This window comes from Hyperoodon ampullatus (genome assembly GCF_949752795.1).
Source record: "Hyperoodon ampullatus genome assembly, chromosome: 15".
NCBI classification, from domain to species: domain Eukaryota; kingdom Metazoa; phylum Chordata; class Mammalia; order Artiodactyla; family Ziphiidae; genus Hyperoodon; species Hyperoodon ampullatus.
The window spans coordinates 8,038,051-8,065,797 of record NC_136928.1 but is presented as its reverse complement, the minus strand read 5'-3'; positions in this window follow the sequence as shown (position 1 = coordinate 8,065,797).

Sequence of the window (27,747 nt, the reverse complement as noted above, 5' to 3'; positions counted from 1 at the left end):
AAAAAGAATGCCAAAATAAGTATCAATGTTAAGCATCGAGTATGTGGCATAGACTAGAGTTCTCCAGAGATTCAGAGGAGGGAAGAATAGCTAAACAGTCTCTATAATATACATATATCTTTTGTAGTATGGGAGGGGATAATGTGAACCAGGAACTCCCTGTTTGATTATATGGGTGTTATAACTTATTTTCTCCAGGAGAAAAGTCAGTAGAGTATGGTAGCACCAGATTAAAGAATTAAGTTACCATGTGTGGAAATAGGCTAAACTGAAGATAATCACTTCCAACAAAGTAGTTCCCAGAGATGGGCTCAAAGAGTTCAAAGCCAAATGAAAACAAGAGGTATGATCTGCAGAGACAAGAAATAGCAATTGATATGAGAAAAAAATAAATAAATAAACTGAAGAGGACTTAATGGCAAACGTCAAGTTGAGATGAATAGTGGTGGTTTTCAGTTAAATTTATCTCATTGGGTCAGCTTATAATTTCAACTTTAAGTAATATCCAAATTAAGTTAAATATTTGATTTTGAAATGTGTTAAATTCAGAATGTACTAACAAATTAAAAACACCGAATTTACACTTCAAAAGCCATGACATTTCAAATAGCAGCCATGAAATTCTCCATCATAAGATCAAAGTGAGCAAATCTTATAGATCAAAAAGGGCTGGAAGTTACAGTTTTTCAAATGTGTTGAAGAAAATGGTGTTGTGTTTTAGTGTACATTCAGTTTACACTTTAAATTTTTTTTAAAAAACATTAATTTATTTAAACAAGCAACAAAAAGTTCATTCATTTCTCTTACTCCTCCATTTCCCACCCCTGGCAACGACCAATCTGTTTTCTGTATCTATGAGCTTGCTTTTGTTGTTGTTGTTTGTTTGTTTAGATTACACATATAAGAAAATGGCCATTATCAAAAAATCTGGAAAGAGTAAATGCTGGAGAGGGTGTGGTGAAAAGGGAACTTTCCTGCACTGTTGGTGGGAATGTAAATTGATACAACCACTATGGAGAACAGTATGGGGGTTCCTTAAAAAAACTAAAAATAGAACTACCATATGACCCAGCAATCTCACTACTGGGCACAGACTCTGAGAAAACCATAATTCAAAAAGAGACATGCACTACAATGTTCATTGCAGCACTATTTACAATAGCCAGGACACAGAAGCAACCTAAGTGTCCATCAACAGATGAATGGATAAAGAAGATGTGGCACATATATACAATGGAATATTACTCAGCCATAAAAAGAAACAGAATTGAGTTATTTGTAGTGAGGTGGATGGACCTAGAGTCTGTCATACAGAGTGAAGTAAGTCAGAAAGAGAAAAACAAATACCATATGCTAACGCTTATGCATGGAATCTAAAAAATGGTACTGATGAACCTAGTGGCAGGGCAGGAACAAAGATGCAGACATAGAGAATGGCATTGAGGACACGGCAGGAGTGGGGAAGGGGAAGCTGGTGTGAAGTAAGAGTAGCATTGATATATATACACTACTAAATGTAAAATATATAGCTAGTGGAAAGCAGCAGCGTAGCACAGGGTGATCAGCTCGGTGCTTTGTGATGACATAGGGGGTGGGATAGGATGGGTGGGAGGGAGGCTCAAGAGGGAGAGGTTATGGGGATATATGTATACATATGGCTGATTCACTTTGTTGTACAACAGAAACAAACACAACACTGTGAAGCAATTATTCTCCAATAAAGATGTATTAAAAAAAAAAAGAAAATGATACAGTATGTGTCTTTCTTTGTCTGTCTTATTACACTTAGCATAACACCCTCGAAATCTACCCATGTTTGTTGCAAGTGGAAAGATTTTATTTTTCCTGTGGCTGAGTAATATTCTTGAGCGATATATATATATATATATATATATATATATATATATATATATATACATGCCATGATATCTTTATCCATTTAAACATTGATAGACACTTGGGTTCTTTCCATATCTTGGCTATTGTAAATAATGCTACAATGAACATAGGGAGGCATATATCTTTTTAAGTTAGTGTTTTCATTTTCTCCAGATAAATATCCAGAAATAGAACTGCTGGATAATATAGCAGTTCTGTTTTTAATTTTTTGAGGAACCTCCATGCTGTATTCCATAGTGGCTGCATCAATTTACATTCCCACCAACAGTGCACTAGGGTTTCCTTTTCTCTACATCTTCTCCAACAATTGTTATTTCTTGCCTTTTTGATAATAGCCATTCTAACAATGATATTTCAATGATATTTCAGATACCTCATATTTCAAATAATATTCATTGTGGTTTTGATTTGCATTTACTTTTTGTATTTTTGTTAATAATTTGCATTATACTCTATTTAAGCCTATATTCTAATGATTGTTTTTATTTGACAAATATTCCTACTTCACTGTAGTTTACCTTTACAATCTAGATTCAGCTACTTATTATGTTTCATGTTTCTACTTTTTCTTGAATTTCAAGATCATATCAATTAGTAATTCCATTCTTTGAAAAAAATGCTAATTGTAAGCAAAGGCAATAAATGTCCAATCCAAAGACAATTAAAATATTTGTTTATTATTATTATTTTTTAAATTTATTTATTTATTTTTGGCTGCTTTGGGTCTTCGTTGCTGTGTGCAGCTTTCTCTAGTTGTGGCAAGTGGGGTTTCCTTTTTGTTGCATTCTGTGGGCTTCTCATGGCAGTGTCTTCTCTTGTTGCGGAGCACCGGCTCTAGGCACACTGGCTTCAGTAGTTGTGGCACACGGGCTCAGTAGCTGTGGCTCACAGGCTCTAGAACGCAGGTTCAGTAGTTGTGGCTCAAGGTCTTAGTTGCTCTGTACCATGTGGGATCTTCTCCGACCAGGGCTCGAACCCATGTCCCCTGCATTGGAAGGCAGATTCTTAACCACTGAGCCACCAAGGAAGTCCCCAATTAAAATATTTTAATTCCAACAAAAAGTGTAAGCAACAGTGTTTCTGACATCTTAGAGTCCAGTCTGATTTATTCTCATATCCTCACAATACAACAACAGATAAAAGACGGTCTTTATTCTGTCACCAACTGTTGTATAGAAATGCAATTCAATTCTGAGGTAACCACCTGGAGCTAGTGTTAGAATCCACAGGTTTAAGGGCATGGTCCCCCCAACAAACACCTTATTTTATATGCTAGCTACATGTTCGATCCCTAGGCTACCCGCACTTCTAATCAAATGGCCATGAGTCTGGGGTTTCCATGACTCTCCTCATGTTTGATAAACTCTTATTACAACACCTCTGGCCCACTGTATACCCCATTTAAGAACTCATTCATATTCAACCCAATGTATATGTCTCCTTTAAAGTGATGAATCCTTCCGTTGACCTCAGGCAGGATTCATCACTTTGTGCTACTTTTAAAACTAGTCATGATGCTTTCTATTAGGCATTTTGTTGTAATTTTGGTTTGTGTATGTTCCTTAATAAATGCTTACCTCCTTGAAAATAGAGCTTATGTTGTCTTTTGCTCTGCATCTTCTGGGAACCAGCACTGGGTCTTTCACTCACAGGACACACACATGTATGAAAGTATATGTGTGTGCATATGAATATATGTGTGTATGTGGACCTGTGTGTGTGTGTGTAATCCATATGGTCTTGAAGCTGAGGAATTTTCTAAGCAACTATGAAGTCCAACTATGTGTCTACTTTCTTGTTTGCTATTTTCCTAATTTCTCTTTCTCTTGTTCTTTATTACATGGAATATAGAACATAAGGAAGATTTCCTCTGTTCAAATAGCTTGGAACACTTCCAATGCCTGCTGATTAGAAGCTTAGTGTCCACAAACAAGAATAACAATAACTAATAGTTTCCAAACTCTGAGAGAGATTTCACTGATTTTTGTGACATTGTTGGAAAAGAAAATATTCTGAGGATGATTACAGGGTAGAAACACTATCATATTACTCCTGAAATGACTTCTTTTTTTTTTTCCTTTGGACCCATGCTCTCTTCTTTTCAAAACAATAAAGACAGAGAAAATTCATTACGCTTTTTGAATCTCAGTTTCTTAATAAAACTGGGCTTCTTACTATTCATGATGATATTGATGAAGATATGCAAAGATTGAAAGAGATACAATGCCTAGCATTTGGATTAAGTTTATGGTGAAACTTTGCACTGCAGTTTGTTTCATAAAATGCAAGTTGGTTGCAGAGGAATTTAGTTTTGTTTCCTTGACAAAACATCTTAAAACATATTTGGGCACCCAAGAAATATGATCACCTGACAGACTTTCAACGGCTAATCAAATTCAGGAAATTAGCATGCTGGTAAAAGTTACGAAGTTGGCTGAAAAAAATGTGAAAGCAGGCCTCTAAAAAAGAGAGAGAGAGAACAAAGGGAAAACAGAGAAACAGAGACATTATCCTGTTTCAAAATCGCTTTGACCCACAGCAGAGTTTAAAGAAACTTCAATCTGAGACCAAAGGATGGAACCCCTGATGTGATATCGGTCACCTACACTCTGATGGCCTGTGATACTTAAAACCTTCTGAGAATTTAGGTGCTCATATTAAAGTGAGTGTTGGGGAAAAGTCAGTGAATCGGGGGTCATGATTTTTCAAGAATGACCAACCTTCTTTTTTATAGGTGCACTGAAGCTAAGTAGGAAATTTAGGTGAGATATTACCTTTGGCAGATGAGTGTCTGACATCATATTTACTGCTGAAAAATTGCAGGGAATCACTTCTTTACTTACTGGAACTCTTAATAGAGGCCTGACTCTGTTGTAGCATATCATTAATGGGACTGTAAGGAATAGAACATGGGATTGTCTTTCCTTGAGGTAATTAAAGTACCAATGTAGTTAAGCCACAAGGGAGACCTCTGTAATGACAGGAGTTGATCTCATTAAGCTTGATAATGTTTTTTCACTTAGAATAATTTTCATAAATTAACTAATCATGAAATTTCAAGTCTTCATAAGGTTCTACCAATAAAAGAAGCTCAACTATATTAATAAACTTTTAAAGGTAGGTGATACTGTACATCATGTTGAAGGGCATTACTGCATGCAGTCTTGTGTATCTACTAAATGAAGGTGGCAATGACAGAAGAATGAATTGGAAAAAGACAAATATTCTAAAATCTTCTAGCATTCCTTATGTAGAATATAATGACTAAAGGAACAAAATTGTCATAAAATATTTTATAATAAATGCAATGGATGAGTTTTTATACAAAATTCTGAAATCTCTAGCGTTATGATATGTATTAAATTCTAAATTCATATTGAAGCATTATAGTTAATATATCTAAGCAAGTGCCTAGAGATTATCATACTAAATGAATCAAGCCAGACAGAGAAAGATAAATATCACTTATATGTGGAATCCAAAAAAAAGAAAAAATAAAAAGGATACAAATGAACTTATTTCCAAAACAGAAGGTGATTCACAGGCATAGAAAACAAACTTGTGATTACCAAAGGGGAAAGGGGGTGGGAGGAGGGATAAAGTAGGAGTTTGGGATTAACATATACACATGACTATATATAAAATAGATAACCAAAAAGGACCTACTGTATAGCACAAGGAACTACACTCAATATTTCATAATAACCTATAAGGGAAGAGAATCTGAAGATAAATATATATATATATATCAGAAGATTAGTACCAATCATAGATTATCTTTTAGTTAATATACTTTATTTTTAAAAATAGTTTTAGGTTTACAGAAAAATTGATCAGGTAGCGTAGAGTTGCCATATACCTGCTTTCCTTCTATGTTGATAGCAGGTCTCTCTGCTATTAACATCTTGCATTAATTAGTGTGGTAGATTTGCTACAATTGATGGAACAGTATTGATAACGTTATTATTAGCTAGAGTCTATAGTTTACAGTAGGGTTTACTCTGTGCTGTACAGTTTCATGGGTTTTGACAAATACATAATGTCATTTATCCACCATTACAGTATCATGCAGTGTAGATTCACAATCCTAAAAGTGCTCTGTGTTCTACCTCCTTGTCCCCATGCCACCGCCAAAGCCTTAGGCTACCACAAAAAGTCTCACTGTCTCTGTAGTTTTGCCTTTTCCAGTGTAATATAGTTGGAATCACACAGTATGTAGCCTTTTCAGACTGCATTTGCATATGCATTTAAGCAATATGCTTTTAAGATTTCTTCATGTCTTTTTGTGACTTGATGTCTCATTTCTTTTTATTGCTGAATATTCCATTGTAGAAATGGGCTGCAGTTCCACAGTTTTTTTCCATTCATCCATTGAAGGACATCTTTGTTTTTTTAAAGCTTTGGGAGTAATATAAAAAGCTGATACAAACATTTGTGTGCAGGCTTTTGTGTGGACAAAATTTTCAACTAATTTGTTAAATGCCTGGGACACAGTTGCTGGACCATAGGCTGAGACTGTGATTAGCTTTCTAGTAGACTATCAAACTGTCTTCCAAAATGGCTGTATATTTTTTAAAATTTCCACCAGCAATACATAAGGGTAACAGTTGCTCCATATTCTCACCAGGACTTTGTGTTATTGAGTTTCAGATTTTAACCATTCTAATAGGTGGGCAGTGGTATCTCACTATTTTAATTTGCAAGTTTTTTTGTGTTGTATAATGTTGGGCATCTTTTTATATTTATTTGCCATTTGAATATCTTCTTTGATGAAGATCTTTTTGCCCATTTTAAATTGAGTTATTTGTTTTCTTTTTATTGAGTTTTAAGAGTTAAATATATATATATATATATATATTTTTTTTTTTTGCGGTACGCGGGCCTCTCACTGTTGTGGCCTCTCCCGTTGCGGAGCACAGGCTCCGGATGTGCAGGCTCAGTGGCCATGGCTCACGGGTCTAGCCGCTCCGTGGCATGTGGGATATTCCCGGACAGGGGCACGAACCCGTGTCCCCTGAATCGGCAGGCGGACTCTCAACCACTGCGCCACCAGGGAAGCCCTGGAGTTCTATATATTATGCAAATATTTTCTCCCAATATGGGCCTTGTCTTCTTTCTCTTAATAGTGTCTTTCACAGAGCAAAGTTTTTTTTTTTTAATTGAAGTTCAACTTATCATTTTTTTTTCTCTCATGGATTATGTTTTTGATGTTATTTTGAAAAACTCATTACCAAACCAAAGGTCTCCTACATTTTCTCCTATACTATCTTCCAGAATTTTTATAATTTGACATTTTACATTTAGGTCCATTTTAACTTATTTTTAGAAGTATAATATATGTGTCCAAATTTATTTTTTGACATATATATGTCCAATTGTTATAGTACCATTTGTTGAAAGATTATAATTTCTTTATTGAATTGTCTTTTCTCCTTTGTCAAATATCAGTTATTATATTTACATGGGTCTATTTTGGCGCACTCTACTTGCTTCCATTGAGCTAAGCAACAGACAGAAACATAACCATTTCATTGGTCTTTTTAAAGAACCAGATTTTGTCTGCATTGATTGTCTTTATTTTTTCTATTTTTATTTATTTGTGCTGTTATTATTTCCTTTACTTTACGTGATTTTTAAAAATTCTCTTCTTTTTCTAATTTCTTGAGACCGAATAATACACCATTTATTTTCATCTTTTTTAATATTAGATTTAATGCTGAAGAAAAGGAAAAATACATTTAATAACTCCACAGAAGATAGCAGTAAATATTTTCAAAAATACCTTTTACACCTACATCAATCTGTGTTGTTTTTAATAAAAACTTGTTCCCCCCACCTCTTTCTTTTATTGACTTTCCAGCATCAATTTCCCCTATCTCTGGTGTCAGATCCCAGCTTATATCATGGAGAGTCATCCCTCTATTGTGCTCAGTGTTTGTAAGTCTGTCAGTGAAGGCATTCTTCCCCTGGTCGAGAGAATGGAGTGTTTGTTCATTAGTTTACTTAATGAATTCTTATTAAGCTGAAACTATATCCCAGATACTGATACATACACAGGAGATCTAGTAGTAAACCAAACAGAAAAGATTCCTGCCTGCTTGCACTTACATTTTTATTGGGAATTCAGATATAAAACAGGTAAAGAGTTAATCCCTAAGAGATTTCCAGGGGGGAGAAGAGGACTTAAGATTCAAGTTAGGAAATTTAGACTCACTTTCCCAGAAATGTGAATATGGAGTAAAGTAAGGCAATGACATAAAATAAGTGGAACTGACTGGAGTTAGGGACTCTTTAGTTCTTTCTATATACTTAAAGATTCTTTGATTGTTTTCCTATGTGATGACTGAAATTTTCTCCTGTATTTTTGATTTTGTAAGCTACACAACACCCTTTCTTTTTTTCAGCTTTTTTTATTACATGAGAGATTCTTTAAATTCTATAGTGCTTTACAATTTTTAAAAGTTTCATACACATGACTGTATAATTCCACGCAATATACCTTCTATCAATTTCTTTTGCTAAAATCAACTAGAGTTGGTTTCTGTTGTTTGTATCCAAAGTACTCTAATTAATACAATGTTGAAAATACTTCTGAGGGCAATAAACTAATGAAATATCAGAGACTGAGATGCTTTTAAATTTCCCCTTGCTGTTTCAAATGTAAAATTAGGATGAAGCTTAACATCTTTTCCCAAAGAGTCACTTCAGTGAGCCAGGGATATGTTACAGCAATCTACACATCAAGTATTGATATTATTCACCAAGACCCCTATTCTAATTTCTGAATATAGGTTATACATACCACTATTAGAATGATAATCACCTTATATGATACTTAGTATTTAATGCAACTTATGTTTAGTTTTCTTGAGTGTACACAAAATGAATTATTTTTCTTTGTGTACCAGTTCCTCTAGGACCATATGAGATCAAAGCTTAATGCTCAATAAATATTTTTTTAGTAATGAAAATAATAGGATACCTTTAATAAAACTTTCTCAGCTTCCTATATTAAAATATTTCCTCTCCTCATTTTCATTTTCTTCTAGTACTCTAGCTTTTTTGCATATTATAATTTTGTATATCCTTCTGTCTTTCATCTAAATCAAAATGAAATAATCCTGAGATTGAACTAAGAGTATGTGTGCATGTATGTGAGTTTATTTCAATGATATAAACAAATCTAAGCATATTCAGATAATTTAGATGGTCAGCATAACCAAGTGAATCCATACTTTTTCAGAATCAGCACTTTTATTTGTGTTTAAAATTATGCTGGCACCAAAAGTTTAACTTTAATTGTCTTAGTATAATTAGAAAAGAAAATAAGTAAAAGATGATTTTGTGCCAAGTGAAAGTCAATTGATTCACAGCATGCTTTACAAAGAAATTTTCCACAGTCCCTGGAATAGAGAAATTTGGTGGAAATTGAGTCCTCAAATGGCCCAGGAAGTAGAAAAATGCTGACTGGAAAGAATCTGTACCATGGTAGTCAATAGCATATTGTTTTAGTGATTTATACATATATTTATATCCCCATATCCCTTCCCTCTTGTGTCTCCCTCCCACCCTCCCTATCCCACCCCTCTAGGTGGTCACAAAGCACCGAGCTGATCTCTCTGCATTATGCAGCTGCTTCCCTCATCTATGTATGTATATACATATACATATGTATATGTATAGCTCATTTGGTTCAGAAAAACCCTCAACAGACATTTTAAATAAATATTGTTAACTTGAATTTTATTGGCTTTGTACTTTTATCTAATGTATACATTTGTTTTAGTTTTATGGTTGCATAAAAGCTGTGGCATTAGGGGTTTACACTTTGCTTTATGTTTATACATATTTAAGTAACATTATAATCAAAAGAATTTAACGCAACATTGGAAGACTAGGAATATTTCCCTTTTAATAGGTATTTATACATTAAATAAAATTGGAGAAACAGTATTCTAGACCAACATCTTTCTTTCCAAAGTCAAACGTTTCAACAACATCAAAGGTCCAAACTCTGAAAGACCTTATGTGTCTCATGCCAGAGACTGTTGGGCAAAGTGTAGCTGGAAGTTTCTGTCTAGTGTGTTCTATTTAACTATGTAATTGCCACCTTTTTAATTTCTATTTTATCCCTCAGCTAATATTCCAAATAAAAATGTAAACTTGATCACATAGCTTTGAACTTTTTATGAGCTATTTGGTGTATTATTATTAATATTTCATATAAAAGTCACTCTTGTTTTTTAACTATAACTATGAGATATTAAAATTTTCACTGCTTTCTAAAAATAAAAAATATATCTAAAAAAACACTCTGCCTTCACACATATATACAATGGAATATTACTCATCCATAAAAAGAAGCGAACCTGAGTTATTTGTAGTGAGATGGATGGACTTAAGAGTCTGTCATACAGAGTGAAGTAAGTCAGAAAGAGAAAAACAAATACTGTATGCGAATACATATATATGGAATCTAAAAAAAAAAAATTGTTCTGAAGAACCTAGGGACAGGACAGGAATAAAGATGTAGACATAGGGAAAGGACTTGAGGACACAGGAAGGGGGAAGGGTAAGCTGGGACGAAGTGAGAGAGTGGCATGGACATATATACACTACCAAATGTAAAATAGATAGCTAGTGGGAAGAAGCCGCATAGCACAGGGAGATCAGCTCGGTGTTTTGTGACCACCTAGAGGGTTGGGATAGGGAGAGTGGGAGGGAGACGCAAGAGGGAGGGGATATGGGGATATATGTATATGTATAGCTCATTCACTTTGTTATAAAGCAGAAACTAACACACCATTGTAAAGCAATTATACTCCAATAAAGATGTTAAAAAGAAAACAAGCACTCTGACTTCAGGTGAAAAATAATTTTATCTGTATCTCTCCTATAGTACTTATTAATCCTTACCACCTTCTGCAGCAAGGGCCTCAGCCTGAGAAACAGTTTTGCTTGCTCTGTTAACCAGGCCTACTTTGGCCTTTGTCATCTTCAGAACAATTATATGACAAGATACAGAACCTGATGGGAGTTATCTTATCCTATTGGATCAAGAAACTTAGAAAGTAAGTTTATTTCAAGACCAATTTTATTCTAAATACACTACAAAATCTATACTCAATCTCTTAGCTTAGGAAATAAAATTAAAACAAAAATTAAAAAAAATTAATCTAAAATATTTTATATGAATTTTGGGGAACATTAGGTTGTATGGTGATTAGGTCATGGCTGGTTAGAGCACTGGTTTCCAGGGTTGTAGAGGCAGGCATGACTCATGCACTAACTGGCACTGGCAGTGCTGTTGATGTTGGTGACAATGCTATTGACAGCAGGAGCACTGGTGGCGAGCACTCCTGTTAGAGTGCTATGACAGTCACATATGACGCTAATGCTGGCTGTGCAGGTCACAGCACTGGTTGTTAAATCAGAAGTCATGTTTTTGCCAGGGGCATTGGCAGAGATGATATGGATGACAGTACCACCACCAGCCTCCTCAGTATCCGTGGTGGTGGACATCGATGCCTCACTAAGCATTTGAATTCATAACATAAAAATTACAATTTCAGTATACAGTAATTTGGAGAGACAAAGGTAATGGCTAAATATATCTACAGCCTATTTTTCCTTTCCACTGAACACTTCTTCCCTGCCATTTTGAAATCTCAGTGTAAGTCTCGGCTTTTCTTTCTCTTTTAGAAAGCACTTCAGTTTCAGATGGTAGAAAGCATTGACACATACCATTAAAAGTAAACATGGAATTCATAAGATGATGCAGTTATTATGTATGTTTCACACAGCACTTAATCAGTGCATATTTCTGCACTTTACACTCACCAAAAACACAAAAGTAGGGAAGAATATAACAGTAAATGTTGGCATAAAGTAGACTAGCACTGTTAGAACACACTGGTATAGGAATTCTGGGAAGTAAGCAAGTTGCCTATACTTAGTGAAATTAAATATGTTAAGTCATATGCAAAGTGACCACACATATATTTCCACATAGATCATTAAGATGTCCATGAGACATTGGTGGTGGAAGTGGGAGATGAAGGCAGCCTATGCTTCTATTCTAAGGGGGACACTGATATGTGTTCAGTGGGTTACTCTACAACAGATAGAAGCCAGGAACTAGGCATACTTTCAGATCATAAAACATATAATACTGTGTGAAAGAAGTAAAGAAGCAATGATCAAAAATATTAGAATGGATGCCTATGAGAGAGAGGTAGGTGTACTAAGGTGGAGAATGAAAATAAAAATAACATATAATAGACCAAAAAAGAAATCTTACATGTTCACGTTATGATAATATATTATGAACTGAGGATATTATTAATTTCATTGTCTCCAGTGGAGATTAAATATCTTTAAAAGGAAAAAATATGTAGGCTTCTTTTTGCTTTGTGTGTGTATGTGTGTGTGTGTGTGTGGTGTGTTTAATTTACTACCCAGAGAAAACAAAATGTCCAGAAAGAACATCTACCAAGAAAATAAAATAACAATTCTATGGATAATGTAAAAATAACTTTAAAAAAAGATGAATTTATCTATAAGACCCACTCCAGAAATATTTTAGCTTCCCTTCCATTCAGTTGTTGGCAGAAAATTGTTGTGCAGCCAAGCAGGAAATAACAGTAGGCAAAGAACTGTTTTCTCAATGTTATTTTAGACTAACAGTTTTAAAAATATTTAAGGTTTCTTTGACTTATTGTTGAACCAAATTGATTTTATTATCACAAATAACAAAGGCCAAAACTTATGATCAAGCAAGAGAAAGATGAGCAGGAAATGAATGGTAGTTTCAATAAACTCTTAAAAATGTGTCTTTCCCCTACTGGATGGTTATCATATTTTATAACATTTAACCCGTATCAAAATAGAAAAGGTATTTGTTTCATATTCTTTAGTGACTTCATTGCTCTGAAAGGTGCAGAAAGTACAATTTCTTTAAATCAATGATAGTATGATATTGTATTATGCTACTAAGCTTAAAACTTAGGAGTGTGTGTGTGTGTGTGTGTGTGTGAGTGAGTGTGTGAGTGTACACTAGGAAGGGTGAATGTCAGATGAAGATGTGGGGACAGATAAAGGTGAAACACTTTATTCCTCCAGTATCATTAATGTTTTATTATTACCTTTATTGTACTGAGGAGAGAGGATATTACTAAGTATGTGGGTATGTGGGTGGACTTCATTCTGAGCAATTTGAGAACTTCCTTTTTCACTCCTGTGACAATATATTGGAATATATTAGAATATGGATTTACATTTCAGAAGCAGGATGGAATAGACACCATGGATGGCTCTCCAAGAGTCAGTCCACCCCTGTCTCACGTGTGCTGCAATGTAGTTAAGGGGATGGTGGAAGCAGAGACAATCTGATTGCAGGGCTGCCAGGATGGCTGTGGGTGATTCTGACATTTGCAGGAGCAGCCATCACATGATGGCAGATATGTTGTGTTTCAGAGACTAATGGAATCAGCAAATCCACTTATCTGAAACTAGCTCCAGAGGTGAGTCCTAATTAGACAGCTACTCATTGTATTCTCTTCTCCATTATCAGTAGAACTAAATTGAGCCACTGATACATGAGAAGACTTTAACTGGAAGCATCTAGGAATAAAAATGTTCTGTTCTTAGGTAAAAGAAGAGACTTGTTTTTCTCTTCCCCAATGAAATGCATCCTAGACACGACCAAGGAAGCATTGACATTATGTCTCCCGGCAGTCATCTTAGAACAATGAGAGAAACCATGCGTAGTGCCAATGCACAAAGAAAGGCAGCAGATAAGGAGCCAGTGACTTCAAACCTAATGTAACATTGTGTTTCCAGTTATGTGGGTTAAAAAAAATAAAGCTTTTTTTAGTGTTAAGTAGGTTTAAGCTGACTTTTTGTTACTTTGAATCAGTAGTAATCTATTTGATATAAAACCACAAAGCTAAGTATACTATTTGATATTAGAATAACAGGGGGAATAAGAAAGGAAGCAGAGGGGAGGAAGACGACTTGAAAAGTGATAGATTTGTTACTTAGTGAGCATGGACCAAGTGTCAGGGATGTGCCTGGTGAATGATCATCAACATCCCAATCTGTATCATAGCCCTTCAATGTAAGTATTTCTACATGACAGTATTAATATAACAGTTTTAAAAAGAAGACACACTTAACACAAGATCAACCATTGAGGAGCAGAAAGAGGTTTTGAAAAGAACACTTAGTAGACAGAAAGAAAACTAGAGCATGTGAGAGACATAAAAATTCAGAGAAGAGGGAGGGAAGACAAGCTGGACTAGTACACTAAGATATTTTGGAGAAGGAAAGGATAGTCCATAATTCTTACAATAAAGTCAATTAGAGCAAGAACTATAAAGTGTTTCTTTAAGATGATCACTATTGTATCATTGGTATTTTTTTCAGAGCAGTTTCAGAAGTGGAGATAGTAAAGGGGAAAATTGTATAGTGGAAGTAAAGGGTGAAATTCAGTAATATTTTAATGAGGAGGACAGTTTATAAATGGAGATATTAGTCTTCAGGATGACTTAATAATAACAATACATTTAATATAGGTTGAATAGTTAGTGAAGGAGTAGGGATTGAATACCCAAGAAGAGCAAAGCACTATAAAATAATTTTGGATATTTAATTGCAGAAGACCAAGTTGACACTAGCTAGTTTAGTAGAAAAGAAACTTATTAAAGAATAACAGTTCACCCAAACATTCATTTGGAGTAATGGAGAACCTAGTCATGCCTGAGCTTATTTGAACAATTATCAGAAACACCCTGACAAAATAGCCAGATAAGGAAACTGCTGCTTCTGCTGATATCCAAGCCAAAGCAAATCCACCATGATCAAAAAACTGCTGCTGTGAAACTCAGATCACCCATCCCCAGCCCCCAAGCCACCATGCTGCCTCTGCCTTCACTTACACCAAGCAAATGGTTGTCATATCACATCAGCATCCTAGCTGCAAGGGAAAGTGTGTGTGTGTTTCCTTCCACATGGGAAAATAAATTGATGATGGTGGTCATTTTCAAAATATGGAGTTTCAGAAAACTGTAGACCACCACAAGTAATCAATACCACAAAAATCCTAGAGAATGTGGAGAAATATGTCATCTAAAGCAAAGCAGAATTTAAAGCAAAGGTGTTATGGGATTAAGGACTTAGATAATTTTTATACTCTTAATAATACTTGATTTTTTTTTGTTTCTGATACATTAGTGATGTATTTGATATACATCACATGCCTCAAGCATTTTTAAAGTTTAAGTTGTTGCTGGCTTTTGACATCCTATATTGTCCAATATAGGACAATATATTTGGCTTTCCAAGGACTCCACAATCAAGAATTAAGAAAGGATGATGGGGAGTTGAGACGGTCATCCTCTGCAGCCTTTCTGAAGATGTGTAGCAGTGATGTGATTTGGGACCTGGAAACTAGTTCTGAAGATGCTTCCTGATTAGACTAAGTCAGCCATTGTATTCTCACCTGCATTATCAGTTGCTATAACAAAGAAATAGATACAAGCAGTTCTTTATGGGTTTGGTTCAGATATGTACAAATTTCAGTTACCAAGATTTAGTAAATAACAACAGTACTTCAACATCATAGTTCAAATTCCAGCTTCCAGAATATAATAAATATGAATAATTTAAAAAAGTACAAACTTTGCTGCTTCTTCTTCAGTGCACAAATCTCTATGTAAACGAAAGAGGCATATCATGATCAGTGACCAATCACATCACTTTTTTCAAAATCTGCTGGTGACTATTCACTGCACATCTGTTATTTAATTCATGCACAGGCAGTAAATTTATATTTGTTTTATCTCCTTGTCTCAGTGGCAAACTCTCTTGGCATTTTACAAAAATTAGATAATTAAAAGAGGGAATTGGCCATCAAAACTGAAAGTCAGCAAAGAAACAGTAAGTGGTAACTGGAGGTGAAATTTAAATAGAATATGGATGAAGTTATAAGAAAATGATAGTGCCACTGGAGAGACTCTAGCTAGGCAACAAAGTAATTCAGTGAAGCTGAACTTATCAATGTAAATAGAAAGTGTTTGTGATGAAAAAGATAAAGATGTCCCGGAAAAATATGACACCAGCATAAATCTTCCCATTAAAGGAACTCTCAAAATTAAAAGTGCAAAGGATAAGATGTTTGAAGTTGATCTAATTTCAGAAGGGAATACGACAATTCACCAAAACATAAAAAAGTACTCTCTTCATCTTTTAAGTTATACTGTGAGAAGAAGAGAACACAGAGTGTTCAAATTTCTCTTGACACAATTTTTAAAAAGAAATACAGTCATCCCTCAGTATCTGCAGGTGATTGGTTCCAGGACCACCCCCTGCCAGCCCCCCACACCACCACCACTGTAGATGCCAAAATCTGGAGATGTTCAAGTCCTTTATATAAAATAGAATAGTATTTGCATATAACCTATGTACATCTTCCTGTATACTTTAAATCATCTCTAGATTAATTATAATACCTAATACAATGTCATACTATGTAAATCATTGCTGGTGTGCAGCAATTTCAAGTTTTCGTTTTTAGAACTTCCTAAATTTTTTTCTGAATATTTTCAGGTCGTGGTTGGTTGAATGGCAGATGTGAAACCCAAGGATACGGAGAGCTGACTGTAAAACATTTTCATTGTCAATGTTTCTAAAGCTTTAAATTAGAGTATACTGAATAAATATTACTTTTACTCTTTTTATTCTCCTATATATTTATAATTATCAGTAAGAGAGTTTCTTAACATTTTGACAAAAAAATAAAGGTCATGGAACAATTGTAAGTTTTCCCATTAATTATTATCTCTTGGCATGGTTTCAGTTTGCATGGGCACTATTACAGCCTCACTCTGTAGAAGCAAGGACTCCTGGCAATTGGCATGCACACAAAACAGAAATACTTTCACCATTTTTCAAGATTATAAGAAAAGGTGTAGGAAGGAAGGACAAATTCTACAGCAGCCAACACAGCTGAATCTAAGCCAATTTAAAAGGAATAGGGATGAGATCCACTAACTCTACACAGGAAGAAGGTGAACTGCAGAAGGAGAATTTCTTTGTGCATCTAAAGGTAGAGTCTGACATTTCTTTAGAGGGTTAAAAACAAGGTAATTGTCAAAAATATGCTATAGGTTATAGGGATAGGATAAAAATGAAAAATTTCCTGTCTGCAAGAAGATGAAACCAAAAAAAAAAAATGTGGAAAACAAAAATTAGATCTGATGGAAGCCCAGGGAAGGAATTGACCAAAGGAGGAAGGTCACCTCATCAAAGGAGACTGAGTGAAGGCGGAATCCATAGAGATAATGTATTCTCAACATAGGAGAATGTTGCAGCAGACCATCAGGAGACTAAATGGAGAGAAATCCCCTTTAAGTAGTGATTTCTAAACACAGAAAAGAATACAGCAAACCTGAAAGCAAGAATTAGAGTAAATGAGTATCCCTCTGGGTCAAGAAGTGATCTCAAGGTATTTCCAATTATAAAATCAGAGAAAAACATGTTTAAAATTTCCACTACAGTGAATGTTACATGGATAAAATAAATAGCTTTGGTACTGTGTGCTTAATTTTCAACCTGCCCAACCTGTATTACCTACTGTCTTTAAAAGCATTTATTTCTGAGATGGTTATTTTCCTCCCTCCCTCCCTCTCTCCCTCTCTAAACTAACTTCCTTCCTTCCTTCCTTCCTTTCTTCCTTCCTTCCTTTATTATGTGTGTGAACAGTTATTTTGAAAAGTATCAACCTTCTTGACTGAAAAATTGGGAAATTGAAGTCTTTCACAACTTGATCAGTAAATGTGGAGGATCATTTAAGTTCAAGTGTGGAGTGGGAAAGGATAGGGTTCTAGGCCCATAATGAAAGCTATACAATTACGAGAGGAAAAGTAAGGAACCTTAAAATTATATTCTAAATAGTCTTTGTTAACATGGGTTACCTCCTGACTTCTGCAAAAAGTCTTAATTAGGACTTTTTTAAAAAACTATTTCTATTTTAATATGATTCTGACAACAAGTAAGAGTTGGTGGCAAAAGTTGGGGTTTTACTCTGAGGTTCTTTAATACTGAAAATAATTCCTGGAGGTGATTACATTGTATTAATGTTTATAAAGTTACTATTCACTTAATGAATCATTACTTGGCACTTTTGATACTCAAATAATATTTTTGGCAACTTATGATGATCAAAAAATAACAAATATTCACATTACCATCAGAGGTACTTACACTAAGGGGTTATTTATTGTTTTTTTAAAATATAATAAAGTATCCTTTAGACAGAAATTAAATACTTTAATAAGATAACTTGCCTATGATTTTAGGTAAGGCAGAGAAAGTTTCAAAATATTCTTTATCTTGGGAATGGAGTCTTATTTACATTAAAAGAGGAACAAACCCTATTACTTTGGGTTAAAAGGTGTTGGGTGTGTGTGTGTGTGTGTGCACACTCGTGTGTGTGAAAGAGACCATAGTGAGGAACTAAACTAAACAAAGTCCTGGATTTTATTAAGTGCAGTCTTGAAAAATCTCTCTGCAGTTTGCATATAGTATTTCAAAGGCCCGCGTGAAGAAATAATTTCAGACTCTAGCTCTTGTTTCAAAAAGCATTTATAGATTCTGGGTTAATTTACGATAAGTAATACTTTAGCCAGAGACATGGTGCTAAATAAATCCAATAGATAAACGGTATTTCTCTTAACAGATATCATTAATTGATTTCCCAGGAAGTTAGGAGAGGAGAACAGGTCACCTGCCTTCCTTTCTAGATATATACCTGGAAGAATTAAAGACAGGTGTTCAAACCTTGTATACAAATGTTCCGTAGCAGCACTATTTACACTAGCTAAAAGGTGGAAATAATCCAAATGTCTATCAGCTGAAGAATGGATAAACAAAATTTAGCATACCCATGCAATAGAATGCTATTCAGCCATACAAAAGGATGAAGTACTGAGGCATGCATCAACTTTGGTGAAACTTGAAAATATGCTAAGTGAAAGAAGCCAGACATATGAGGTCAAATATCATATAATTCCATTTATATGAAATATCTAGATTAGATATATCCATAGAGAAAGAAAGCAGATTAGGAATTGCTAGGGATGGAGAATGCAGAAGAGAGAGTGACTGTTTAATGGGCATGCTGGTTTCTTTAAGGGTAATGAAAATATTTTTTTGGAAATTGATGGAGGTGATGTCTGTACAACATTGTGAGTGTAGTAAATAGTACTGAATTTTACACTTTAAAATGCTTAGATCGGGACTTCCCTGGTGGCGCAGTGGTTGAGAGTCCGCCTGCCAATGCAGGGGACACGGGTTCGTGCCCCGGTCTGGGAAGATCCCACGTGCCATGGAGCGGCTGGGCCCATGAGCCATGGCTGCTGAGCCTGCGCGTCCAGAGCCTGTGCTCCGCAACGGGAGAAGCCACAACAGTGAGAGGCCCGCGTACCGCAAAAAAAAAAAAAAAATAAAAAATAAAGCTTAGTTCTATGTTATGTGAATTTCACTGGAATAAAAGAATATTAAATACATACATATACACTTGTATACATGCACACACACACACACACACAAATTAGATTTTTCATACATTAGATGCATGGCTTTCCTCCATACACCTGCTGTTCCTCTTTCTGAATCTCTAGATGCATGGCTTTCCTCCATACACCTGCTGTTCCTCTTTCTGCATCTCTGTGTTAACTTCTTTATAGCCTTGGATTTTATAGCCTTGGATTCACTCCAAAAACGGGTAATGATTAGCACTCTATCCAACAAAAGTCAATATCTCTACACTGAACATTTGAGAAATTGTCAGTAAAGAAGAGAAATATTATATACTCAAAATGTAAAGGGAGAAAATTGAAGCTTACACAAGAGACACTTATTTTCTATTTGGGAGGCAATAGTCAACCATAATGTAAAACAAAGTAAATTGTTATATTTACATATGGCCCATTTTGTCATTTTTACTAATTCCATTATCAAAAGAATATTCCTATTCTCTGCATTTTATAAATTCATTTAGATTCAGAGGACTTCTTCCCAAGGCTGACTTGTCTTCTACTCAATTTTGAAAATGTAAAGTGGATTATTTACTAAAAGTTAGGAAATGCTGACATAAATCAGGTTATTCTCCATGCTCTGGTCTAGATAATACATATTTTGGTTCATGTAGAAATTAATTTTTACTATATCCTATTTCAATACAACTTCCATACTCTGGATGAATTTTCTCATACTGGAAATATTGTATAAGATGCTGAAGACCACTCGATGGGGAAGTTGCAGAGATGACCAGCTGCAGCTTGGCCTACATAAAAATTGAGGCCTTTCCTAAGGTGGATGAATGAAAAGAACAGTAAAGAACATTAACAATAATAAGAACAATAACAACAAAACAAATGTGGAGTGTTTGCTCTGTGAAAAACACTTGCTAGGAACTTCACACATATGATCATATGTATTCCTCACCATAAATACTTAAAGTCATTATTATAATTTTTGTTTTATATCTGAGACAAATTAAGTCTCATGGTATATAAATAATGTTTCTATGGTCATATAGACTCAAAGAGTTCAAGCAGACCCATGAATTTAGAGCTGTTAGATTCCAAAAAAATATCCTCATTATAGAATACGTTGCCTTTTCAACCTTGTTTCCATCCTTCTAATATTTTCTAGAGTGCACAGTGAATTCTAAAATATATTTGATGTTTGTGAAAAATTATTTCTTACATTATTACCCAAAATTAGTGTTATAACTGACCAGTTCACTATTCCTAATGCATAAGCATGTACACTAATTGTGGATCCAGAATATCAACATTAAAGAAGAGGATACACTTCTTTAAGGATACTTCAATGAAAAAAGATATACAGTTCTTTAGCAATCAACCTTTGAATAAGGTTTACCTGAATCTTCCATAATAGTGCACACTTAATCAAACAATTCTACTCTTGACAAGAACTCTGGGAACTCATTGTATACAGCAGATTCAATTGGCCCTATTGATTGAAGACTTCTATAGCCTCATCTTTTACTGCTTGAAAAATTTAAGGAAACTGTCAAAAGCTATTATATTTAGAACTCTGAAACCAAATTTGACTCAAATAATTTTTTGGTAGGTAGTAAGTGTTCAAATATTTGAATATTTAAGTGACAATGAAGTTAGCAGGCTGCTCAGCTTTAGACATATGTTCATGCTAACAGCTGTCGAGTCTAACTGAGTGATCTGCATTTCCCTTGTCACTGTCTTACATATGTTTCCATTAGACTAAAATCCCAGATTGCCTATAACCTATTACTCATGCCCCAGTTGAGTTCTTGAATCACAAAGCTGTAAAACATTTGGAGGCCTTAATTAGATGCTACTGCTTACTAGAACAATAGTTTTAATATTTAAAATAAGAGCTTGAAAAGTGAGCAAAATAGCTATGCACAAATGAACAACTGGGGAATTCATTCTTTGTGTTAAAGTTAAAAAAAAAAAAGACAATTTTTTGCAGTAAAGTCAGCAAATCAACAAGTCAACAATCTCCTACTGTGGTTGGCAGTTCCTGTATTTTGCAATGACTCTATGTGAATTTAATGGGAAGTGTAGATTCAATCAGTCCTATTAATTTCAGTTATTTTGTATCCTTATCTATAACTGTTTAAAAATATTTAAGGAGAACTGTCAAAAACTGTCAGATTTGAAGCTCTGAAATTAAGTTTGGCATAAGTAATATTTTTCATGTCTTCAACTATTTGGATACAAAATAAGAAGGTAAAAATTATATAAGCACTAATCTAGAAAGTAATCATTAGACAGCAAGTGAGTGTGTGTGTCTTTCTTCATTAATATCACATTCAGGCATATAATCCATGGAATAATCACATTATGAAAACAATATACTTAAGGAAAATAGTATACAATCTTCAACAGCAACATTTCAAGAGTTGGATTGGGTGGTTGCTAAGGTTTTTTCAATTTTAAAGCTTAATGATTTGTTAGATTCTGAGGGATCTTCTCATAGTCTAGAATGAGAACCATAGAACAGAGCCACCTACAGAATCATTTTATTAAGAGTAAGTGCAAATGAACAATCTACTTCTTTTTTAAACAGTTATTTTCAATTAAAAAATAGATTTAATCTGTTCACTCATGTGTTATAGTTATCATTGTAGTTACAACTATATTTATAGTTATAGTAATAGTTAGAGATGCTCAGAAGGCTATCCTATGAAATCAGAAGGTATTGGGAATGGATATACATTGCTTTCAAATATGGTGCACTTATTTTTCAACACAAGATATCCCCTAGCTCTATAGGCTTAGTTTAGGGAATCTAAGCAAATCCTCTGTGTATGAGCAATTGTATTTCCAACATCTTTTACCTCTTTATCACAAAACCTTGGTATATAATCAAACAATTTCTCTGAGGCATATGCAACTCCCTTTGCCTCTCATGCCAACATATTCAGGGGTAGATTCTTCTAATCATTAATAACATATAAGAGTCAGCATAGAATCAAATTTTGAGAGCAGTGAAGAAATTAGAAAATTCTCCTTTCTCTCTTTATTCTCTTATATTCTGTCTTGGAGGTCTGCAGGCAGAAAGTTGGAGAAACAGCTTATTTGTGAGGGTTTTTTGGGGTTTTGTTTTGCTGTGTGTTTTGGTGCTAGAGAGATAAAGTGTGAGATGGGGAGAAGAAATGTGATTCTGAACCATACTGTCTCCAGACTTCAAAGAAAAGAACTAAAAGGAGGTCCTTGAAATTTCTTTTCTCCCAAGTTCACATCAACAGAATGCACCTTAAACAGAGTTTTAGAACACAGGACAATCAAGTATAATAAATAAGTATTCTGTTAAATTTACCCTGCATCGTATTACTTAGAAATTCCCACAGAAAAGGTAGAATAAAGAGTATTGGTTGGGGATGGTACTCTTTTGTCACAGCAGGCCACTTATGCTGTGAGTAAGGGTTTCCCTGACAAGGTCATTTATGAGCCAAGACCTGAAAGGAATCAGGAAGGGGCCATATGAATATTCAGGAATACTATTTTTTTTCAGGCAGGAAAGATATCAGATACAAATTTCCTCATATGAGGGTATATTCAGTGTTTTCAAGAGCTAAAAAGAGGCCAGGGCTTCCCTGGTGGTGCAGTGGTTGAGAGTCCACCTGCCGATGCAGGGGACAAGGGTTCATGCCCCGGTCCGGGAAGATCCCACATGACGTGGAGCGGCTGGGCCCGTGAGCCATGACCGCTGAGCCTGCCCGTCTGGAGCCCATGCTCCGCAACGGGAGAGGCCACAACAGTGAGAGGCCCGTGTACCGCAAAACAAACAAACAAACAAGCAGACAAACAAACAAATAAATAAATGCATTCATTAAAAAAAGAGGTCAATTTGGCTGGAGAGAAGGGCACCTGGTGGGAAGGGATAGGAAATAAGCTAAGGGAGCTAGCCTGGAGCCAGAACACAAAGGATGATAAAGACCATATTAATAAGGCTTTGTGGGGTTTTTTTTTTTTTTTTTTTTTTTTTTTGGTTTTTTTTGTTTTCTCAAAGTGAGTTTGGAAGCCATCAGAAGCTTCTGATCAGTGGAGTGACAGTATTTCATTTACATTTTAAGAAATGATTCCTGTTCCTGTATAGAAAAAATAGATGATGGGAGCCTACTTAGGAGAGCAAACATAATAGGCTACATGGGAGACAATTGTGGACTGAGCAGGATGGTAGGGAAGGGGTCAGTGCTGGATTTATACTGATGCAGCACTGACAGGCTTTCTCTTAGTGAATTCGATGTAGACCATGAAAGACTAGTTGAGTGATGTTTCATTTGCTGAGCTGGGGTAGACAGAAAGTAACAGCTTTCATTTATTATTATTTTTGGAAATTTTGTGTATGAGAAATGGAACTCAGATTTTTGGTTGTAGGTATGTTTTGTTTGAGGTACGTCTTAGGTCTGATTTGGAAGAGGGAAGATATGAATCCAAAATTTTGTATTTTCTTCGCACACAGTATTTTAAATATGGATCTGGATATGATCTCATGAGAAGTGAGCATAGACTGAAAGTTGCCCAAGGCCTTAGTGCCTGGAGCCCTCTGATGTTTAGAGATGAGGCAAGTGAGAAGAAAACAGCAAAGGGGACTGAGAAGGAATATCCAGGGAGGCATGTGGGCAGAGAGAAAAGGGAGGAAGATATCAATAGATGATAGATGGATAGATAGATAGGTACAAATGATGTATATATATATATATATATATATATATATATATATATATAGTATATACATATATATGTATATATATACATATATATGTATATGTATATATATATATATATATATGGTAAATAGAGAGAGAGATAGAGAGATTGATCGACCCCCGTATTCTAGTAAAGACCATATTTAAAATAAGAAGGATGAATAAATTGACCAAATTATGCTAATAGGTTGAGAAAGGTAAAAATGAGAAAAAAATTCATTGCATTTGGTGATATGGGAGTCACTGGTAAATAAAGATAAGAACGTTAGCAGTGTTAAGAATGTGATTAGAGTAAGGAGAAAATGGAATGAAAATAAAGGGTATCAATGACTCCACACAATTTTGCTGTAAACTGGAACAGATTCCATTGAATGGTGATTGACTAGAATCAAGAGAAGACATATATATATAGTGTCTGTTTCCCCTGCTAGACTCTAAACTTCCCAAAGACAGAGATCTTGTTAGTATTGCTTACTACTTAGACATGTGTACTTGACAATGAATATTTATTTAATGAAATAAAATTGTGCTGGATTTGATTTTGACCAAGTTACTTTATTCCTTTGGTTTCTTATAGCATAACAAGGCATAATCTCCTCATGCCCTTACACTCCACCCAAGGGTCTAGGCACATTTCTTAATTTGGCATTCATTAGTCTGATTCAGAGCATGTTTAGAGGAGAAGAAAGAGAACAGAGAATCCATTAAGGAACTGAATCCTTCTACTGAATTCTTTCACTGAATCCCAGTGAAATGTGACCGTTCTGGCACATTCTGACATAAATCTAAACCTTGGGAAATGTCTATTTTTTTTCCTCATTATGTTATTAAAATATACAGTGGTTATAATTGTAAACAGCAGTTGGTAAACAATTTTAAGATTGAACCTGAGGGAACTAAAAGGGAAGAGCTAAGAAATTAAATCAAATTAGGAAGTCCAGGGCTGCATATTAACTTTCACAGAGATTAAATGTTTTCTTTGCAGTTAGAAAAACTGTTCTTGCCCTAGTGTCCTGAATTTGGATAGAAAGGAATTCTTCATTCCAAATTAAAGATCATCAGGTTTACAATATGTTGCTAATAAAAAATAAACCAAACCATTCTAAATCTATTCTGTAATATTTCCATTTGGAACTGAAGAAATTGGCACTTTATTCAGAATGGTAACTTTATTTACTCTATTCCTGTAAAGGAAAGATTCAAATACACAATTTCCTACACTAAAGAGCCCTGAATATGAGTTATGTTTGAAAATGTTAAATGTATCTAGCAAATTTATGCTTCCTATATTATACTTCAGTCAGCATTATCAGTACATAACTTCATATTTAGGGCACACTGAATTTTGTAAGATGGTATTCTCAGTGCTTTATCTGACTTGATTGCTGTACTTAACATTTGAATAGAGAATTCAGAGAAGAAAAAATTGAAAACCTATCGCTAAGCTAGGGAATGGGGGATTGGAGAATGAAGTTGAGCTCCAACAAATTTAGAAATCCTAGTGAGAGTTTTTCTGCCAACTCAAACTTTCAATATTAAAATAATCGGACTGCCAATTACTTTTCTTTCTGAGTTAGAAAAGAAACAATATAAAAATTTCACTTTTTTTTCTATCTAATATGTTCATTCATTTAGAGCAAAATATGGTTGTCTCAAACTGACTTCACTAAAGGTCATAAACCTATTTTTGAAAGAACAGTATCTACAGAAACTCTTATACCTCATCACATATCATACAGTGGAGACACTACAGGATCTTACTAGCATATTTACATATGGAGAAAGTACTCACAGCAATTGAGTTAAACCTCCTCATTTTACAAATAAGAAGTCTGCATCCAGAGAAGAGATGTGGCTGTCTAAAGCCATAAAAATTATGAGGGAATTGAAACTCATTCTGTAAGTTCTAGAACTTATTCCCTGTATTGTATGTATTATTGTTTTGATATCTACCTTAAGGATAAGGGGCGACCCAGTTTTCCCCTGTATAACTCTGGCATCCTTAAAGTTGCATAAGCTATTTAAATGTAACAGCCTCATTTTAGATAATGAGTTTATTAAATCGATTGTTATGGATTTGAGAGTAGCCTTCCTTTCACTTTTCTCCTGAACATTCTTTACACCAGCTACAAGTTCTTTCATAGAAATTTCATAGAAATACGCATGATATTGGTTTTTTACACAACACTTCTCCTATCCAAGCACTCAGTCCCCCAGATAGAGTGTCTCTTTCTCCCAGCTCTCCTTTCCAAAGTTTTGAACTAAATTTTCTACCTATAGCTTCTCATTGAAGATGCCTTTCCACCTATGTCACCTTTGGTTATGTTGAAATAAATAAAGACCATGCAAATGAGAACACACAGGAAGTATTTATTTAGAGTTTGCTATAGCAAAGGAGTTAGTCAACACCACTTGCATTTGTCAGAGACTCAGAGGTGGTCAGGGGAGTGGGAAAACTTTAGAGTAAAAAGAATTTTTGTGCTGATTGGAGGCTCTTGTCCTTTTATGTGACTGGATTTTGAGAGCATATTTGACATTCTTTGGTCTGCTCCAACTATTATTCCTATGTCAGGATAATTTCTAGACTATAACACATCAGCTCTGGTGTCAAGAGCTTTATCCGGGTATGCATCAAATATAGTAAAGAAGGCAAAATACATCCAAAGACGATACAGCTTGATTAGGAATAGAGGTATCCTCTGGAACCACAAAAAATAGTCCATCTAATGGACATCTAATATTAACATTGCATTTGCAAAGTAAGTCTCTCCCTATTAAATTTGCAGAGGTGGTATCACAGAGCAAAAAGGATTATGTTATTTTATTTTTTCCAGTAAGGGCACAAATACTACATTTAAAGGACAAGAGAGAGGAAAAATCTCTGTGGTATTTTTAGTCAGAGGAAGAGGTTTAGAAAAGATGACAAAGTGAAAGTGTCAGGGTTTAATATAGGAAGAATAACAACTGTAATTAGCAAGCATTGATGAGATTGACCATCTATATCTATAGTTAATTCACCTTGAGTGTTCAAGGGTGAGGCAGGAGATTGGGTGCTCTTTCCTCAGACCCTCATTGATCGGAACTAAGATATTTTTCTTCATCTTGGGTTTTCTTTCATAAAATGGGACATTTTCTGAATTAAAGCCAAACTGAGTCATGGCATGCTAAAATCACAGGATAACCCCCACTTATCTAAGTCAGAGTCTTCCTTCTATAAAAGGAAAAACTAGAACCACAGAAGTAAAACGTCTTTTCAAGGTTTTGGAGCCGTGATAAATTCACTTTAACTATTAAATTGTTTTGATGAAGATGTATCCTAATGTAGGACACACTACACCAAACTTGCTAAAGTATGATTTTTTTAAATTAAAATTTGACATTCATACAAATACATAAAATAAATACATATTAAATATTTTGTTATACTCATTATTTGAAGGGACCAATAATATGGAAAGTCTGGCTCAAAGGGCATTTCAAATGTTGGCAATTATGTAAATAATGTTAGAAATGTTGCTAAGGTATATTCAAAACTTGTCAGTGTCTTACAGGGAACATAA